An 18,153-nucleotide genomic window follows, 5' to 3' on the forward strand; every position below is an offset into this window, starting at 1 on the left:
GCATAAACGTCAGTTTTGTTTTGTTTATGTTTTTGTTTGTCATTTTATATTATTTGACTTTTCATATCATGCCTTTTTGACCGTTGTATTTTTGATTTCTATTTTTCACTTTGTGATCTATATTTTAATCGATGTTTTACCATATGACTATGGAACCTCAAAAATCGTAAGTTTCAGTGAGCAATTAACCGAACTGTAGAATTATGTTCTCCACCTTTTTTCACCTTTTCTTTAAGTTTTCGCTCAACTTGATCTATTGTACTTAAGAGTATAAACTTTTTCAGAATCTATGGTTTGATAATGGCGAATACGCCGAAACATATAACCAGATGATTTAATATAGAAGGTTCCTTCAACAGAAGTGTTTTATAGACTTTTCCTTCAACTTTATGTTTCAGTGAGCCAATTTCAATTTTTTTGCGGAATAAGAATCATGTTATGAGACTGAAATAATTGAAAAGCAGAGTTCTCATAGAAGGAATCCAAGTTCAACATATCAGAACATTTATAAAACCGGTTTCCCTAAAAACCGGAAAATATTTCCATTTCTTGTGATTATTTTCTTCCTTTCTCGTAAAGCTGCAGGAAACAAAATTAATTGTGTTTTCTATTTCCGCTGATATAATACAATATCACCACCTCATACTAAGAAATAATCACTTCAGCGTTATTAAAGAAATATTCGATATATGTCGTAAGATAAGAAGTGAAATGAAAATTTTCAGAGATTTGTGTTCCAAGCTACGCATTAAATACATTTTATTGACTAATGTCGACTTCACAACGCAACTTGATCAAATTTCTTGAAGATGAAATGGTTAATTGGAAGAACCTAATTTTTCAGAATACACATTTTCTTTATAATTTCATTCGGATTTTGGAACGAATGATCAGGGGCTCAAGATCCCGCTGCTGGATATTCATTAAATTTTATTTTATACATTTATATTTGATTTTTTTTTCACGCGTCGAGATATTTACCTTTGAAAGGAGAAATTATAATCCATGATGTTTTCCCTATTCCGTTATTCATTCAGCAACGTATTTGGGAGCGAACATCTAGTTTGTAAGAAAACAAGGTTCAACAATCTTTTCGGAAGTTGTAGGGAAAGAAATATCGACATAGTAAGCTGAACTGAAGGAATTATTATTAATCCTTCAGGAAAACTGTAGGGCAACATCATTTGAAGGAACTCAATGTCTTCATCTTCAACTTAAGAATCTATAATTCTTATTGTTTTCACACCTTATATTTCAATTCGCAGCAAAAAAAACACCTCGGGCATTATATAACATTTTTTGTCAAGATCACATCGAAGGAACAAATGCATGCTTCCACAATAAATGGAACAGAATGCCTTCTTCCTTGGCCTCATAATCGTGCAGAAAAAGTGTTCTATATTTGCTTTTCGAGCAAATATAGAACATGTGCCTTAACTCGTGCGAACTAGTCCAGATCACAAGCTCTTCGACACGTGGATTCATGTTTTCTACTCCGCAATATGCACACCGCTTCAAAACGTTGAGCCGCACTTGTGTTATGAGTCAGAAAAAGCAACAGATCCGTAGGGATTTCTTTTTGACATTTGGGTGCATCTTTTCAGGAAGTTCGTTAGGTTTAGGGATATGCTAGGCGATATGGAAAGGAAAACACCAAGGAGAGAAAAATTTTCAAAACAGATCTGAGGGAATCCTCCACATTTATTGATATTTTAAAATGAAATATGGAACATGTTACTCATTTGATACCAGATAAAGACACGACCAAATCACTGCGCTGTTTTCGACGCGATCTTTTGAAGGGATCATACTAGAGGACATTTGCAACAAATTGAGTCCAGTCAACTAGGGGTTAAAAGCGGATGGTTACTAAGCTATGACGATTTTTCGATCGGAAAATCTTTGAATTGTTCCGGAAAAGTTCCAATTGTGTTAAAACTATTAGAGTGTGAAAATTCAATTGATGCTTTCTTGAAAGCTGAGAAATGAGGGTTCACTTTGGAAAAAAATGGTCGCCAAAAGTACTACCATCGTAGAAATAATTTTTTGAAATTTGTTTTTAAATCAGTTGTGTATAACTCTAAAAAACTTGAAACTTGTACAAACTACGTAGAGGTTGGGCCAAATTGGACATTTTTGAAGGGGAAGTCCTATTTCTTCACTAGATCCAATGGCGTTAATTGAATTTTCAGCAAACTGATATTTTATGAGATATCGCCATTTTTTTTTCAAATATACGATGTTTATTTCTACATATTTTGATAGAGCTCAAAATTTTCATTACAAAAATACTTGATATTTGTTGGTGTTATGTTCGAAATCCCAATCGGTGGCCGGCTAGGTCATCTGACCTAACGCCTTTGGCGAAGACTGTAAGATATTATTTATAAGAAGCCGAGAGAAGAACTGAAAATGGCGGTAATTCATGCTTTCCTTACTTCCGTTGAACTCATCAATTCAACAAAAAATATTCAGAAAAAAGTACGCATGTGTTTGAACGGAATTCGTCCACACTGAACAAATCCTTCGTTTCTTGTTATTTTTGAATAAATTCGATTTTTTAAAAAAGACTACGGGTTTTCTTCATACTATTAACTGTTTGAATCGAATCACTTCAGGAAATGTCAAGTATGCTATATTTGTGGAATCGTAATTTTAAGCTCTAGCGAAATATGTAGAAATATACGGGGTGTCCCAATTAAAAAAAACATTGCGACATTTCAGTTTACTGAAACTTCTATTAACGCCATTGAATTCTACGTAAAAAATTACTACAAGAATATTTTTATTTATGTAAAAATATTCTAGAAGAATAGTTACAGCAATATTTCTAAAATGAACGTTTTCGAAAAACACCCGGTAAACATGTAACGGGGATACATTAGGAGTTGTAGTTTTCGCCTATGAGTTTCTCATGAAAATTGGCCTTCATCAGACACCGACATCAGTTTTCGCCTATCTAGTATAGAAATAAGACTTCCATTTCAAAAGTGTCCAATTAAGCCTACCTGTACATAACTTCTTTGTTTCATTAGTTTTCTGAAAAGGTATAAATGTTAACAGTAGAGTTGCATAAGTTTGACTTGAATGTTTGATACTGACTTGAAATTAAGTCAAACTCAAGTTAATTTTTCTGACAAATAATTCAAGTCAAATCAAACTTCAGTTGCACCTGTAAACATTGTTCACAATGTTTACAGGTTTGAAAATTCTAACTGTTTGGCAAACTATATACTAGTTTGAAAGTATTTGAAAAATGATTTATTCAGTAGATATAGGTACCTTGAATGGGTAAAAGATTTATGTTGAATATAGTTCAAAAAAGAACTAGTTCCACTATTGTTATTTTATACCGTTGTTCTTTATTTTTACATAATTTGCACTTTCTAATTTTCATTGTTTTGGAATCGCTTGCCGCAACATCTGTATATTTCTTTTTCTTAATGATTAATTTTGCCTTGTCTTCAGATTTTTTCCTAATAGTTTCTGGAGGGGGGTTCTTCAAAATCAGACTCAATTTGTTATGGTACGTATTCCCAGCTGCATGAGCTACATGAAAAAATTTCAGTTCACTTTCAGACATTTCGAGTTCAGACACAACGCACAACATACACACTTCTAAGAACGAAACAAGCCAAGCGAATCCTTCTAAATATGAACTATAAAGATTGGCGGAGTATCAAAGTACAGGTTCAGACACGGTGCGTATTAAGATATTCAAACTGTTTGAAGAAGTTTGATTTCTAGCCAAACGTAAAGATACAGAAATCAATTCCAAGTCAAGTCAAACTTTTATATATAAAAAGTTTGATTTTGAAGTCAAGCCAAGTTTGTGAGTAAAATCAAACTAGTTTGACTTAAATGCATCTCTAGTTAACAGCTTTTTCACGGATAAAAAGTGAAATAAATACAGGAAATAACGTGATTCAATTTTTTTGTTCCTGTGCAGAAAATAGTTCTATCCTAGACATATAATCAGATATCAAGAGGAATACCACCACAAGGTTTTTGCTTATCAGTCAAACTTTGGTACCCATTCCATTTCCCCTCTGGCGCTCCTGCGATGACCAAATTTTGTACAGTGCACAAGTGCACAAGTTGTTGACATTTATTCCTTTTTCAGAAAACTAAAGAAACAAGGAAGTTATTTACGTAAATTTTATATGAAGTTCCATGAAGTTTTTTCGAATAATACACAACTGGTTTAAAGAGAATTACATTCACTTCATCTTCTTTCTTATTTCAAAGCAAATAAGTAGAGAGCAGCACCGTACTTACTACGACTTTCAAGAAAATTTTTGTTTTACCTCTTTTGTAATGATTTTTGGTAGGTTTTTTTTCACGAATATTTAAAAAATATATCAGTGTTTTGTAAAAAGTACATATCAATTTTTTTACGAAAATCGAAAAGTTACCAATTTTTTTTCATTCGTAAATTAAAAATGAGTATTCACTTTTTTTCATAAAAATTATTGTTTAAGGAAATTATGTGATAATAATCATAAAAATCGGTGATTTTAAGAAGAAATATCACTAATTTTGTTTTGATCAGAACAGCAACGTGCTGTGCTGGTGTTCCTTCTTAATCAATAAATTTTATTATATCTGTGTATAGGTACATGACCTAATTAATTATTTAATCGGAAATTAATTATTATTTTAATTATTGACGTTCAGTAACGATAAAAAGCAACATATGAATATTTGGAGAACTTTTCGAAAAATATCATGATTTTGGGGAAATTCAAGCCAGTATCTGAGGTATTTTCAATGAAGCAACATAGCAACCCTGCCTGTGCCTCATTGGAACGGTTTTTCTCCCGGAAAAGTTCACTTATCGTGAAAAGTAGTGGGATCTCAAAAGCGCTGAGGAGAGTGAAGTAGTTAAACTTTGGCATCTCGTGAAAATGCCACGTGGTATGAACCTCTCTTAATTTCTTATGAAATTTTAATGGGATGTTGTATTTTGAGTTTCAAGCGATAGACCTATACAAAATTCGCTTTTTCCAGTTATAAGCTACACGTTGAGAGAAATTCCCGGGATTGCCATATCTCGCGTTCTATTGCCTTATGTTTATGAAATGCGGTATGGATAGTTTGGCCGGGCCATAAGTAGTCCCTAAGAACTTTTAGCTTTTCCTGATTCACAGTGCGCATTGCTCATGCGCGAATATGACATTTCTGGGACCTGAATATTTGGCGGTCTGCAAGTCTCATTTTGATGAAATTTGGTAGAGGTATTAGATTGAAACATGACTTGCATATGCTCAAATAAGAATTCCTTGGCTGAGAATAATTTTACGAAACTGAAAATAACATCCTGACGTTATTTTACGTTATAACGTACGTTATTTTCAGTTCTGTTAAATTATTCTCAGCCAAGAAGTTATTTGAGCATATGCAACTCATGTTCCATTAACTGAAAATAATGTACGTTATTTTCAGTTCTGTGAAAATATTCTGCAATTTTTTTCAGAAGAAAAGTATAAATAAGCATAGTATTCACCCATTAGGACAGGTTTTTTATTTTCTGCGAAAGTAAATAATCTGTCGTAATGTAAAATTCTTTTTTCGGCAACCGTCCGGGAAGTGCTCACTTCCTGGACGCTTTTTCTCTGAGGAAGTAGCATTTCCCGGCCTAGTCCGGAAAGTACGTACTTCCCGGACTAGGCCGGAAAAGAATCATAGAATCCATAGCAACCGAGATAACGGCTGACAGTTCATATGAAATTAGTTGTCAAAAATTTGCATGTTTTTTGATCGCAATCGCAATAAAATATGGAAAGCAGCAGCGATAGTGTTATTTTACATGGTTGCCGAAAAAATATTGTACGCAACACGCCCGAAAATGGTTTTTTTGGACTCACAGACTTCCAGGACTCGCTTACGCTCGTCCTTTGTCTATTCGTCCAAAAAAACCCTATTTTCCGGACTTGTTAAATAAATTACTATTTTTGATTATTTTTCATCGTGAATCTTTAATTCGTTCAAAATAAAATACCTAATGACAATATGAAATAATGTCAATTGACATTGAAATTTAATTTTTGGTGTTCCACTCTTTCTATCATGGTGTATGTTGTGGTATTCCGAATATTGTATCAGTTGACGTAAAATTAGATAATATCCATGAAAAACACTCTGCATTTCCCTTCTCTTTTCTATTCATGAATTTCAAAATTTTCTGCGATATCAGAAATTATTGAATAATAATAAGGGACAATATACAAAGGAAATATATGCATAATTGAAATTCCGAGATGAAAGGCAGGCGTTTTCTTCATTCATATTGTCCACATGATCAGATTAAAATCGCTACCATTACATTCGTTTACCATATATCCCACCGATGAATAATCTACCATACCGATATAGCTTATGAACATCCAAAACCTTCCGTGTTTGGCCCACTTTAGCAGCAGCGAAGCGACGCGATCTACGCAGCGCAGACGATATCCAAATGTTTAAATAACACTCCGCACATCGCAACTCGCCAACTCCAAACCTATGCAATTTCAAGAACAAACCTTGAGGACGATCAGACCCATGCTCACGTGTGCATTAACATCGAAACGTAACTGCCCCCCTGCCGCCCGCCCATCACCGCGCCAATGAGCGCTGATAACACCTTATCACAAGGCTATGTTCAAGAAGTACACGAAGAATATCGCGTCGAGCGAATATTTTCCTACAATTATTAACGATATCGATGATTATGTTTTCTTGTATTTTTGCCTGTGATTCTGGATTTGTTTATTTTGAGGAGAGTATTTTTTTTAAGTTAAGATGGTTGGGGAGATGAGGAGGAAGGTAAGTGGTGGACTTTGGATCAGGTGGGTTCGGAGAATCAGAGTATTCTGGGAATTTGGATACCGTCACGAGTCGGTGTGGATGGAATTGCATAGTTGCATTTTTAGGATGATATCGTACCACGCATGTCTTCAGGAGACTTCTTGTGCGCGACTTCGGTAACATGTGCTTAGCCAGCTGAGAGGTGCCAAGTAATAAATCAAAATTCTTTAGCGTTACTCACCGTATCGACGTGCTGCAGCGTCCAGACGCTAGTCCGAGAAAAGAACTTCACGGGAATAAGTTTGTCTCACCAAACGCCATCAACTTCTATTGCGCTTCAGCTGCCGACGACTGACTCCCACCAAAGTGCTTCCAACACTGTGGTTGCGTCACTTACGTCGCTAACTCGAATATATATCCAGGGCGCTTGGCTTCTGTTTACTCGAAGACGCCTGCTGATGCCTTCATCAAATATAGAAGACCTCAAAAACCTTTTTCAACTACATGTTGGCATAAAATCGATCTCACCGTTTTCGATTATGTAAGCGCTAGTTATCTCTCGACGATTGATAAGGTCTTCCTGTTGGATGACTCCCATGGGACCGTGCTGGTTCTTGTGCTGGTAGACGGCCGATATGAACTAATTTGAGAACGGTATTGTCGATAACGTCATCTGAGGTTAGCTATTTGGAAATTGATCCTCTTCATCAAAAGAACTCTACATGAGGTCTCGATCTTTCTAGGCAACTAAGATCACTAATTTCATCTTTTTTCCACACATATTTCCTATTGGAAATGTGTGAACGTTTAGTTGATAATTTGAAGAAAATCCCTCTATTCATTTAATAGACTGAATAGAAACTATTCGAATATTTTTCCACTTGATTGAAATGAAATATATTTACTCAGAAGAACAAGAATAGCTAAAATAAGGGAAGATGACACAGTTTTCAGAGGGAGGTGATTTAGGAACATTCTGAATCATTTTGAATCATTTTGAAGAAAATAAAAAATTTTGAAATGTTTTGTGACCAAATGGATCTATTCTTCAGGAGTTGTTGACGGGAAATTATCAAGAGGATTTTCCAAAAAGAGGTTTTATTTTGATATTAAAAAAAATATATAGGATATTATTTCATTGTAAAGAGGAAGATGGCCATAACGATAGAAAACGATAGCTAAGGTTGCAGCACCATATCCTTTTCATATAATTTTCCATTATCAATTCTTATATTTGCAGCTGTGTCCTCAACGATTTCACGAATTCCATCTTTAAGGTCTTGAATCCATTGTAGAGTATTGGCATTGACCTTATCTTCCTCGTGACCCAAAAAAAAGGTCTCAAATCATAAGATTGGCAAATTATGATCTCTTGGATAAATAACATAGACAGGAATTTTGCGATTGGTTCGTTGCTCTTGTGATACGTAGCGTCATCTTGTTGAAAATAAACGTCGTCCACATCAATATCTTTCAAGTTCGGCCATAAAAAGATAATAATTCCCCAAATCGACAAACCTGTGACTGCAAAATTTTCATAATTTTTGTGGTAAATTTTAACAATTCCAATGCGTATAACGTTCTATTTTGGTCATCGCGGAGTTTTTACTTGTCAAATGTCAAGCTACAGCTTCAATAGGACAGCTGCCTAGATAGCGATCTATTCAAAATCAAACCTCTTATTGAAAAATCTCTTATGTCCTCAATTATAATGAGATATTTGTACAACAAAATCACTTAGTATAGTGTTTTCACCTCAGGAGAGCCATAATCATTCCAAGACTGTGAATTTCTTCCAATTTTCATCATAAAACCCAAATCAGCAATTAGTTGTCAATTATTTTCATGCTTTGAATTTCTGAACATATGTTATTTCTTAGAAAAACTGATTGAAATAATTCATTATATAAATGAAAATGATATAAAATGAAATAACTAAACTAAACCTAACCAATTTTGAAAAACAGTGGGGTAAACAAATATCCTCTGATTTGTGAATGCATTAAGCAGTAACAAGAAGTTTTTTGATTGGTACTTTAATCTAATTAGATGTGATGCCATTTCATACTTAAGCTATTCATTTTTAATATACACTGTGTCCGTAAAATATGGAACAAATTCATTTTTAGCTAAACAGATTTTAAAAAATAATCCTGAAACACGTCGATTTTTTATTTTAATTTACCGTATTTTCAAATAAAAATCTAATATACAGGGTGAATTACTTTCGAGTAATGACGTCACCGTCATTTTTTTTTAAATGGAACACCCCCATTTTGTCTCAATTTTTCGATTACTCTAGCTGAGCTGATTCCGAAAATGTATCACATGTTGATTCCAATTGGTACAGGGTGGACAAAAATAAAATATGATAATAATAATAATATTATTGATGGAATACATGACTATAAATGTTCGAACTGCAGCCCTTGCTGTATTTGACAGTAACCAAAACGGTGTACAAATTCTTGTTGAACCTTGTTTATGGTTTCTTGAGTAATATTGTTTATTTCTGTTCGAATTCTCTCTTTTAATTCTTCGATATTTTCTGGTTTCGTTTCATAAACAACATTCTTCAGATGGCCCCACATAAAATAATCCAAAGGATTGAAATCTGGTGACCTCGCTGGCCATTCAGTAGGTCAACGTATACCAATCCACATGTTCTGAAAAATTTCATTTAGATACTTTCTTACATCTGCAGCATAATGTGGTGGTGCACCATCCTGTTGAAACCATAAACTTTCATCAAAACCTCCAGGATTACATCTGCTGGGAAACAAATTACGTAAAGTAGGTACAAGATACCCCTTAAAAACACACTCTTAAGAACCCGTTTAAATTACTTTCTATAAAGTAGGGTCCGATGATTCGATTTCTTACAATTCCAGCCCATACATGTACCTTTTGCGGGTATTGTGTTTCTTTTGCCCAGTATCAACAATGGACTAGTTTAGTGATGTTGATAATACTATATTTGATACGATAGAATTAAAATATAGAGCAAAACTGATAAATCAGTGAAAAAAATTTGAAAATCCATCAATAAATGAGAAATGGATTATTTAAATTTACGTATTTTAGCGCGGAACGTATTAATTTGGTCTGTGACGTCACGGCACTTGCCTGTGATCGCTACACCTCAAATTACGTTTAAATACTTAGCCGCGCCAAGGCTCTCGCGCCGTTTGTAGTTGTACAGTGTAGTTTTAACTCGAGTTTTGTTTTTATGTCACCATAATGGAAGAAGCCTTCGTGAAAGGACAAAGTGACAATTTGCCTAAAATAGATATATTCGCAGTGATGGAGATTTTTCCTTCAAATCCATCTTATGTCAGTGCAGAAATAAAAGGAGTTAAACTTTTCAAGAAAGTATCTACTTTTGAGTTTGCTTCATCATGGTTCAACTTATAACGATGATTTATTTAAAAAACGTTTCATGAACAGTTTGTAGTTGAGTACTGGTTGATGAAGTGTATCAATGGCAAAACATATTTATGTGAGGAGTAAAGAGTAAAAAGGGAAAAAAGTAATTTATATGTATATAATTTGTATGTATATAGTAAGTTATTTCAGCCATCGTGTAACGAACAAAACACGACACAAACGGCACAAGTGATTGTACACCAATGAATTCGTAAGCACTCTGCGAATACCAGTGGTCTAGTGTGTGACGTCACGCCACTTACACGTACTATGAAATTATTTTTCCAAGCGCAACTTCAAAGTCCCATAACTTTTTCATTTCTAGAGATATTTCAATGATTCTTCCACATTTTTTTTTCATTTTACTCAAATTTTTAGAATTAATCCTTAACAAAAAAATGAAAACTAGTCCATTCTGACGGTTAACCTCGCCATTCAACATGAAAGTGGCCTCATCAGAAAAAATAATGTTGTGTATCAAGAGAGGGTCCCGGTGACATTTATCCATCAATTATTCGCAAAATTAGATTCTTCTATCGGGATCATCTTCGTTTAATTCTTGCACCAGTTTGATTTTATAAGGATGCCATTTTTCAAACATCAAAAGTTTGTATACCGTTGTTTTGCTAACACCGATATCGCGACTAACTTCATCTTCTTCAAAACTCAGTAAAACATCTAATGCTGTATCAGCATTTGCACAGGGACGACCTGATTTGCGTACATTTTCAACCGTACCAGTTGAAGGGCGGATATAGCTCTTTTCATGGAGGGGGTAGTAACAATTCAAAACCAACAAATCAGGTACACAGGGTGTTAAAGTTTGGAAAAAAATAAAAAATCTGACATTTGTCAGACACTCAGACAATAAAAAATTGTCTGTGAAAATTCCACACATGTTATTTTTAACCAATCAGAACGTGTACTTCTGACAGATCACCATCGCAACGGATGAATTTTAGTGGAAATTTTTTCCTCGTGGGTACCCAACCCAACCCACTTACTGTCTATTGGTTTCTTACCTTCAGGCAACGATACCATCTTCCATGTTTCATTTTTCTGAAGTGCTTCTATTTCTTCTTTAATTGCAATCTTCCAGTTTTCTTTATCTTGGCATCTCATAGCCTCCTCATAGGTTTCTGGGAGATCTTCTCCAATTGATACCATACAGTGAGCCATGTACAATTCAAAATCATCATACCTGGCTGGTGCTTTGATTCTTCTACTTCTTGTTTCTGTCGTTGACTCACCTTCATCTTGTTGAACGTTTTGATCTATAACATTATCATAAGAACTAGTTTCTACAATTATTTCTCTTGTGTCAGGTTTGTTTTCTTTATACTTAAAATCTGATTCATCAAATACAACGTCTCGTGGAATTATTATTTGATTCAATTTAGGATCCCAGAGCCTGTAATCTGGTCCACCATACCCTACCATAAATGCCTCTTCCCCTCGTGGTTCCAACTTATTTTCTCGTGGCAGCTTATAGTACCAAGCCTTTGAACCAAAAATTTTTAGTCTATTTGAGTCATTTATCTTACCAAACATTTCAGCAGGTATCGTGCTTCTTCTTTCTTCAAGTGCTTTTGTGGGTGAACGGTTTATCTGATAAACTGCACATCTCACTGCTTCCCCCAAAGAGATTTTGGTAAGTTTGTGTCGATAAACATGCACCTTACCTTATCGAGAATGGTTCTGTTCATTCTTTCTGCCACAGAATTTTGCTGTGGTGTATATGTACAAGTATATTCTTGTTTCAGACCATGGGATTCACAAAACTTTCTTAATTTTGAGGTACAAAATTATTTGCCATTATCAGATCTCAGTTGTGACACCTTGACGTTTCTGTTTTGTAATTCTAAAACATATTTAATAATATAATCATCAGCTTCGTTTTTATTCCTTAACAGATAAACAACTGTGAAATGAGAAAAATCATCTATAATTGTGAGGTAATACCTCTCTTCATTCATCGTTGTTGTTTGGGATGGTCCCCAAATATCTGTGTGCAGAAGTTCACCTATCCTTCTCGATCTTTCTTCACCGATCAATTTGAAAGGCTTTTTTGTTGCTTTGCCTTGTCTGCATGAGGAACACACATCATTTGAAAAGGGTAAGTTTAGTAGCTCTAATCCTCTTTTATTCAAATGACCAAGCCTCAAGTGCCAAATATTATCATTTTTAACTATCATGCAAGAGTCTGATTTATGTTTTTGTAGTTGAAGTTCAACAGTGTACAACCCTCTCTCGAAATTACACAATATGAATTCTTCTCTAATAATTATTTTAGCTTGATTTTTCTCAAATTCTACTTTGTAACCAGCATCATTAATTTTTTGAACTGATAGCAAATTGAAGCAAAGATTTTCTACTATTAAGGCATTTATTGTTATTTTAATTCCATGGAACATTATCTTGAGTTTTCCTTTTTTGAGAGCCTGCATTTTTCCACCATTAGCTATTTTTATTATGTGTGGCACAATTTTCTGTATATCACACATGTGTTTTTCAATTTCCCCACAAACTAAATGCTGTGTTGCACCAGAATCTATTATGAACTTTAATGTACTCACTTTATTTTCCGATTTACCTAATAGTGCTGCAGCTGAGGTTGTCGCTATGAATGAAATTTCATTTTCTTCTTGCCTGCAGACATTTACTCTTTCATTGTTGTTTCTACTTTCTCCTTTTTGGTTAAACTTCAGTCTGTCTTCAAAGTTCCCTTGCCTTTGGCTCTTTGATTTGCTTCGACACTGTGCAATAAAGTGACCAGTACGTCCACACCTAAAACATTTTTTAATATCCTTAGATTTTTCTTTGGTAACAAATGAACATTGTTCTTCTCTGGGCTTGTTTCCTTCATTCATTTTTAGTTCTGCATCCAGAAACTTACTTTTAACAAAATCAACAGTTAATTTTGCCTCTGTTGTTTCTAGGACAGTTATAACTGTTTCGTACTTTTGAGACAATGTTAATAAAAGATGACATACCTTATCGTCCTCTTCGAGCTGATTACCTGTGGATTCTAGATCTCGAATAAGTCCATCAAACTTAATGAAATGGTCTTGGAGTTTCTCATTTTCATCACATTTCAAAGTTAATAACTTCCTTCCCACATACAACCTTGATAGTGTGGTCTTCCTTTCAAATATATTCTTCAGTGAAGATATCATCTCAAATGCAGAATCAGCATTCCTCACATATTCTATGTGCCTATCAGTAATACACTGGACGATGATTGACTTTGCTCTAGCATCATTTTTCTCGACTTCCTGCTTCTGTTCGCTTGTTAGACCTGTTAGGTTAATCTTCTTCTCCACAACTTCTCTACATTGTTTTTTCTCCAGTAAACACTTCAGCCGGAATAACCAGTTCGAAAAATTTCCATCATTCAGTTGTAGAATGGTACTCACAGAACTCGCCATGCTTCCACTCGCCATTTTGTTGGTTAGCGTCACTGGGGTTTTTCAATGAAAAACTTCTATTAATTTCCTAATACCAATCGTGAACTGGGCTCATAACCTATTGGATTATGTGGAATGGTATTGAAAAATAGTTCACTGGTTTAACTGTATATTCAGTATCAAACACAAAGTAAAAAGTAAAAAGAACGAATTCTGAATTAATCTATAATTAATGCTTCTTAACCTCTGAATGACTGAACGACTGACTGGTCAGAAACGGAAGTGAAGTTTTCTCCCTCGGGTCCCCACCATAGAGTCGCGGTCATAGAATCTTCTGCTCTTGCGGAACAAAAATGTTCTTCTTATAAAGTTGTGCCAAATATGGTACATGGGAACAAAACCATTTTTTGCTACATGAGTATTTTATTCTCATGCTACTAGAAAGATATGTCTAAACACTCACCTGTGTGCCGATATTTATTTCCCCACAATATTATCAAAAACAACTGAAATATCTCACTGGAAATATCACTCTAACGTGCTCTGACGTGTTGAGCAGCCAATACGAACTAATAACTTCAGTAAATGCGAGAAATCCTAGAGAGGGGGGTACGAATGTTTTCCGTCGAAGAAGCGAGCGTGCCGTATATGGAACAATTTGATGTGCGGACTCAAAACAAATGGAGACTTAGAAATTAACGTTTGTATAGGATGTGCCAAATTTGGTTGCAGAAAGGGGTTAATACAACCATGTGGGAGTTCATATTCAAAAGGTATTTCAGGATCAATATTCGAAAGCAACTATTGGGTAAATGATATCTACCACAAACCAAAATTCAATTGATTTAGTGAAAAACGGAAGAATTTAATTAATTAAATAGAGCGAAAAATCTGCAAAAATTGAAACTAAAAGAAATCGAAAATTTTAAATACAAATTTTTCCGATACCTAACAGATATAGAAAGGAAGTTTCAGACGAAATATATAAGATGTTGGAAGACGATTTAATGGGAAGAACTACAATAAGAATAAGATTCCTCAACCCTATTATTGTAGCATCAAAAAAAGGTATGGAAAATTACGATTATATTTAGATGCATGGTATATTATACCTCACAGTACACAGTACCTCAATATGAATCTCCCATGAATATAGAAGCTATCTGGTGGAATTACGGAACCGAAAATTTTCAGTGAAGTTGATTTGAAGCACAGTTTTTGACTATTTGCGTTAGCAGAAAATAGTAGAGAATACAGAATTTTCGATAGATGGTATCATTTATAGATTTAGAGTAGTGCCATTTGGTTTAAAAAGTTCCTGTTCTGCATTAGTGAGGGTATTATTGGACAAATATGAACATTTTACATTGCATTATGTTAATAATAATAATAATAATAATAAATGGGTAGCGGTAGGTGAATTCCTAGAGCTTCACCTATCAGGAGAGTTGAATCGACTCCTGCCCACCGCAGATTCCAGGAGCTCCTTGACCCGGGAAGCTGGAACCTGTCGAAGGGTCCCTGTTCAGGGTAACGGACGAAGCCGTGTGGAAAGCAGCTCAAGAATTCTCCCACCGTAGCTCTGCGTATCGTAAAAAGCGATCAAAGACCGTTTTCTCCACGACACGGAGGAACCCATGAATGATGGTGAATTTGAGGAAAAGGAATATAGAGCCGCTGCCTGAGGTTCGTCAGGGCGTGTCTGGAGCCGGCGCTGGACATGACAGTATGCGGGACGTCGGTGACAGAGTGCTGAGGAGACGGGCGTCTGTCGAACAAAATGCTACGCCTCCACAATCTCAACATTCTAGGAGAAGAATAACACGAGTTGCTCCGACCGCTGAAGGTGCTGCGCAGGATCCCCAACCAGCACTCACCCAAGCAGGTCTACCAAGAAGACGCATGAAATGGACAAGTTCGATAAATTAAACGATCATGCGCATATATTATGAAATGACTAATATGGAAGAGGATAAAATAGGCTACCGGCAAAAATTATTTGCAGAATTCCACAGAAACTATCCCGAACTCCAAGTTTCAGAGCAAAGAGTAGCCGACCAATACCGGGTCATATTGAGAAATAAACTTGTACCCGATGAGAGACTTAACATCATAAAAAATGAGAACCTTGATGTCAAAAGCACACAAGCACCATCCGAAAAGTAGCATTGAAAGGACGACACTGCCGAGGAATAAAGGAGGCAGAGGTCTGCTAGACATCATGCAACTTACCCATGGGCAAATTGAATGCCTACGAACATACTTTGAAGAAAAATCAGGTACGTCAGAAGTCTACAAAGTACTGTGTGAAGCAGACGAATCAACACCTTTACAACTGCACAAGGAGCAATTGTCATACAACCACCAGATAATCCAAGAAAAACTGCAAAGATGGAGAGAAAAACCACTACATGGACGACAACGAGGTGAACCAGGATCATGTCGACATTGAAGCGTCGAACTATTGGCTCACATCCGGTGCGATGTATTCAAAAACGAAAGGATTTCTTTTAGCCATCCAAGATCAAGTGATCTCAACGAGAAATTACTGCAAGCATATCATAAAGGATCGAACTATTACTGACGATCGATGCCGTTATGGGTGTCCAACGAATGAGACAATCTAACATATCACGGGAGGATGTCAAATGTTTGCAGGAAATTAATATAAAGAGAGACACGATGCAGTAGGAAAGATACTACACCAAGAAATGGCAACCAAATTAAAACTAATTCATTCTGAAAAAGTACCATACTACAAGTACCAACCGGAAACCATCCTGGAAAACGAACGCTATAAGCTGTACTGGGATCGTACAGTTTTGACTGATAAAACAGTCGCTCACAACAGGCCAGATATACTGCTAGTCGTTAAACATGCAAAGACAGCAATACTCATCGACGTAGCAATACCAAATAACAACAACATGCGTCAAAAAGAGGTCGAAAAAATTTCAAAATATAGGGACCTCGAATTTCAGATAAAGCATTAGTGGGAAATGATATCAACGAAAACTATTCCAATTATCATCTCAACAACTGGAATAGTGCCCAAAAATCTCATGAGGAATATCAAGTAACTGGGACTCAGTAAGTATGTATATATGTAATATAATGCAAAAAGCTGTTCTTTTAGGTACTGCAAGAATGGTGAGAAAATTTCTAGGAAGCGAAAGACAGGTCCAGGGATCACGTGTAAGAGGACCAGAAGTTCGACGAGAACCAGGGGGACCACAAGGATCGGACACAACCGATACGAGCTCTACCCTTCTGATATTTTAAATATCTGGGATTGAGTAAATGTTCCTCTTAGCGGGGAGTGGGAAGCCGACGGCGAGGAGAATTCCTACGCGTATAGGAAAAGTCGGGGAATAGTAATAACAAGCTTTATTTTGAATGATCTCTACATATAACATTGAAGCTACACGAAACATCAAACAAAATAGCGTCAAATATTACATCTTTGAATATTAATACTTATTTCCTGAACAATCGTTCCTATATGTATAACCAAAACCAAAATTCACCTATCGAAAAACAAATATGAAGGATTCCTCTCTGTGATAGTTAAACGGTGTATTGGCAATATGAAATCTAGTGTTCTTGTATTATAACACGATTCTACGGTGTTCCCTGTGAACCTCTCCTTGTTTCTACTCAAAAAATTTAGGCAATCAAGTATAACAAACCAAAAACCGTCAGAATACTATTTTTTCTGAACATGCCTCGGCAAGATTGTTTAAAAGGTAACTTAAAAATTATTCTCATGACTCGTTTTTGGACAACAAAAACATCCTCCTGGTTGTATTCCATTCCCCAAAACATGATCCCATACCTGAGAACTGACTCAAAATTAGCGTGATATAAAATTTTAAGGGTTCTTTCATTCATGTATCTACTGGTTGTTCTCATTGCTAAGTTGATTTCATTAAGTTTTTGTTTCACATAATCAGTGTGTACTCTCCATTTTAGAAAGTTGTCAATAAATAATCCTAAAAATTTTAAGTGCTCAGAAAATTGATGTTCTTCACCGTGTAATGTTATTTTGTTGGGCTTTTCTTTCCTATTTCTGTCTGTACTGAATATTACAGAATTAGATTTCTTTGCATTTAATAACAGTTTATTCCTTGAGAACCATTCTTCTGCTCTAGTGAAAAAGTCTGTTCCGATTCTCTTCAATTCACCTTTGCACCTAACACTAAGCTAGTATCGTCCGCAAAATTTACGATACTCTCTACAATATTTTGTACTATTTCACATAAGTCATTTAAATATATTATAAATAGCAGAGGTCTAATAACACTCCCTTGGGCTCTCCCAGTTTTGTTAACTAGCATGGCAGATTTAACAGTGCAACCATTTTTAGTTATTTTAACTCTTTGTGTTCTTTCAGATATATATGATCGGAACCACTCATTAACTTTTCCTCTTATTCCATATATCTCTAGTTTTTACAGTAAATATTATTCCTGATTGATTGAATCATATGCTTTAGATAAATCTAAAAACATTGCTAATACCATATTAT

The 18,153-nt window shown here is 35.2% G+C and overlaps 1 protein-coding gene across 1 annotated transcript in view; it reads right to left on the reverse strand.

The window, feature by feature from the left end:
• LOC123678931 (zinc finger protein Xfin-like) overlaps positions 1 to 7,173 on the reverse strand; it is a 114,620-nt gene extending 107,447 nt beyond the window's left edge. The window contains exon 1 of the mRNA XM_045616202.1: positions 7,034 to 7,173. The gene's annotated coding sequence lies outside the window, so the exon portion shown is untranslated. The remainder of the gene's footprint in view (positions 1 to 7,033) is intronic.
• Positions 7,174 to 18,153: the final 10,980 nt, after the last annotated feature.

This window comes from Harmonia axyridis, chromosome 4 (assembly GCF_914767665.1).
Source record: "Harmonia axyridis chromosome 4, icHarAxyr1.1, whole genome shotgun sequence".
Classification (NCBI taxonomy): Eukaryota; Metazoa; Arthropoda; class Insecta; order Coleoptera; family Coccinellidae; genus Harmonia; species Harmonia axyridis.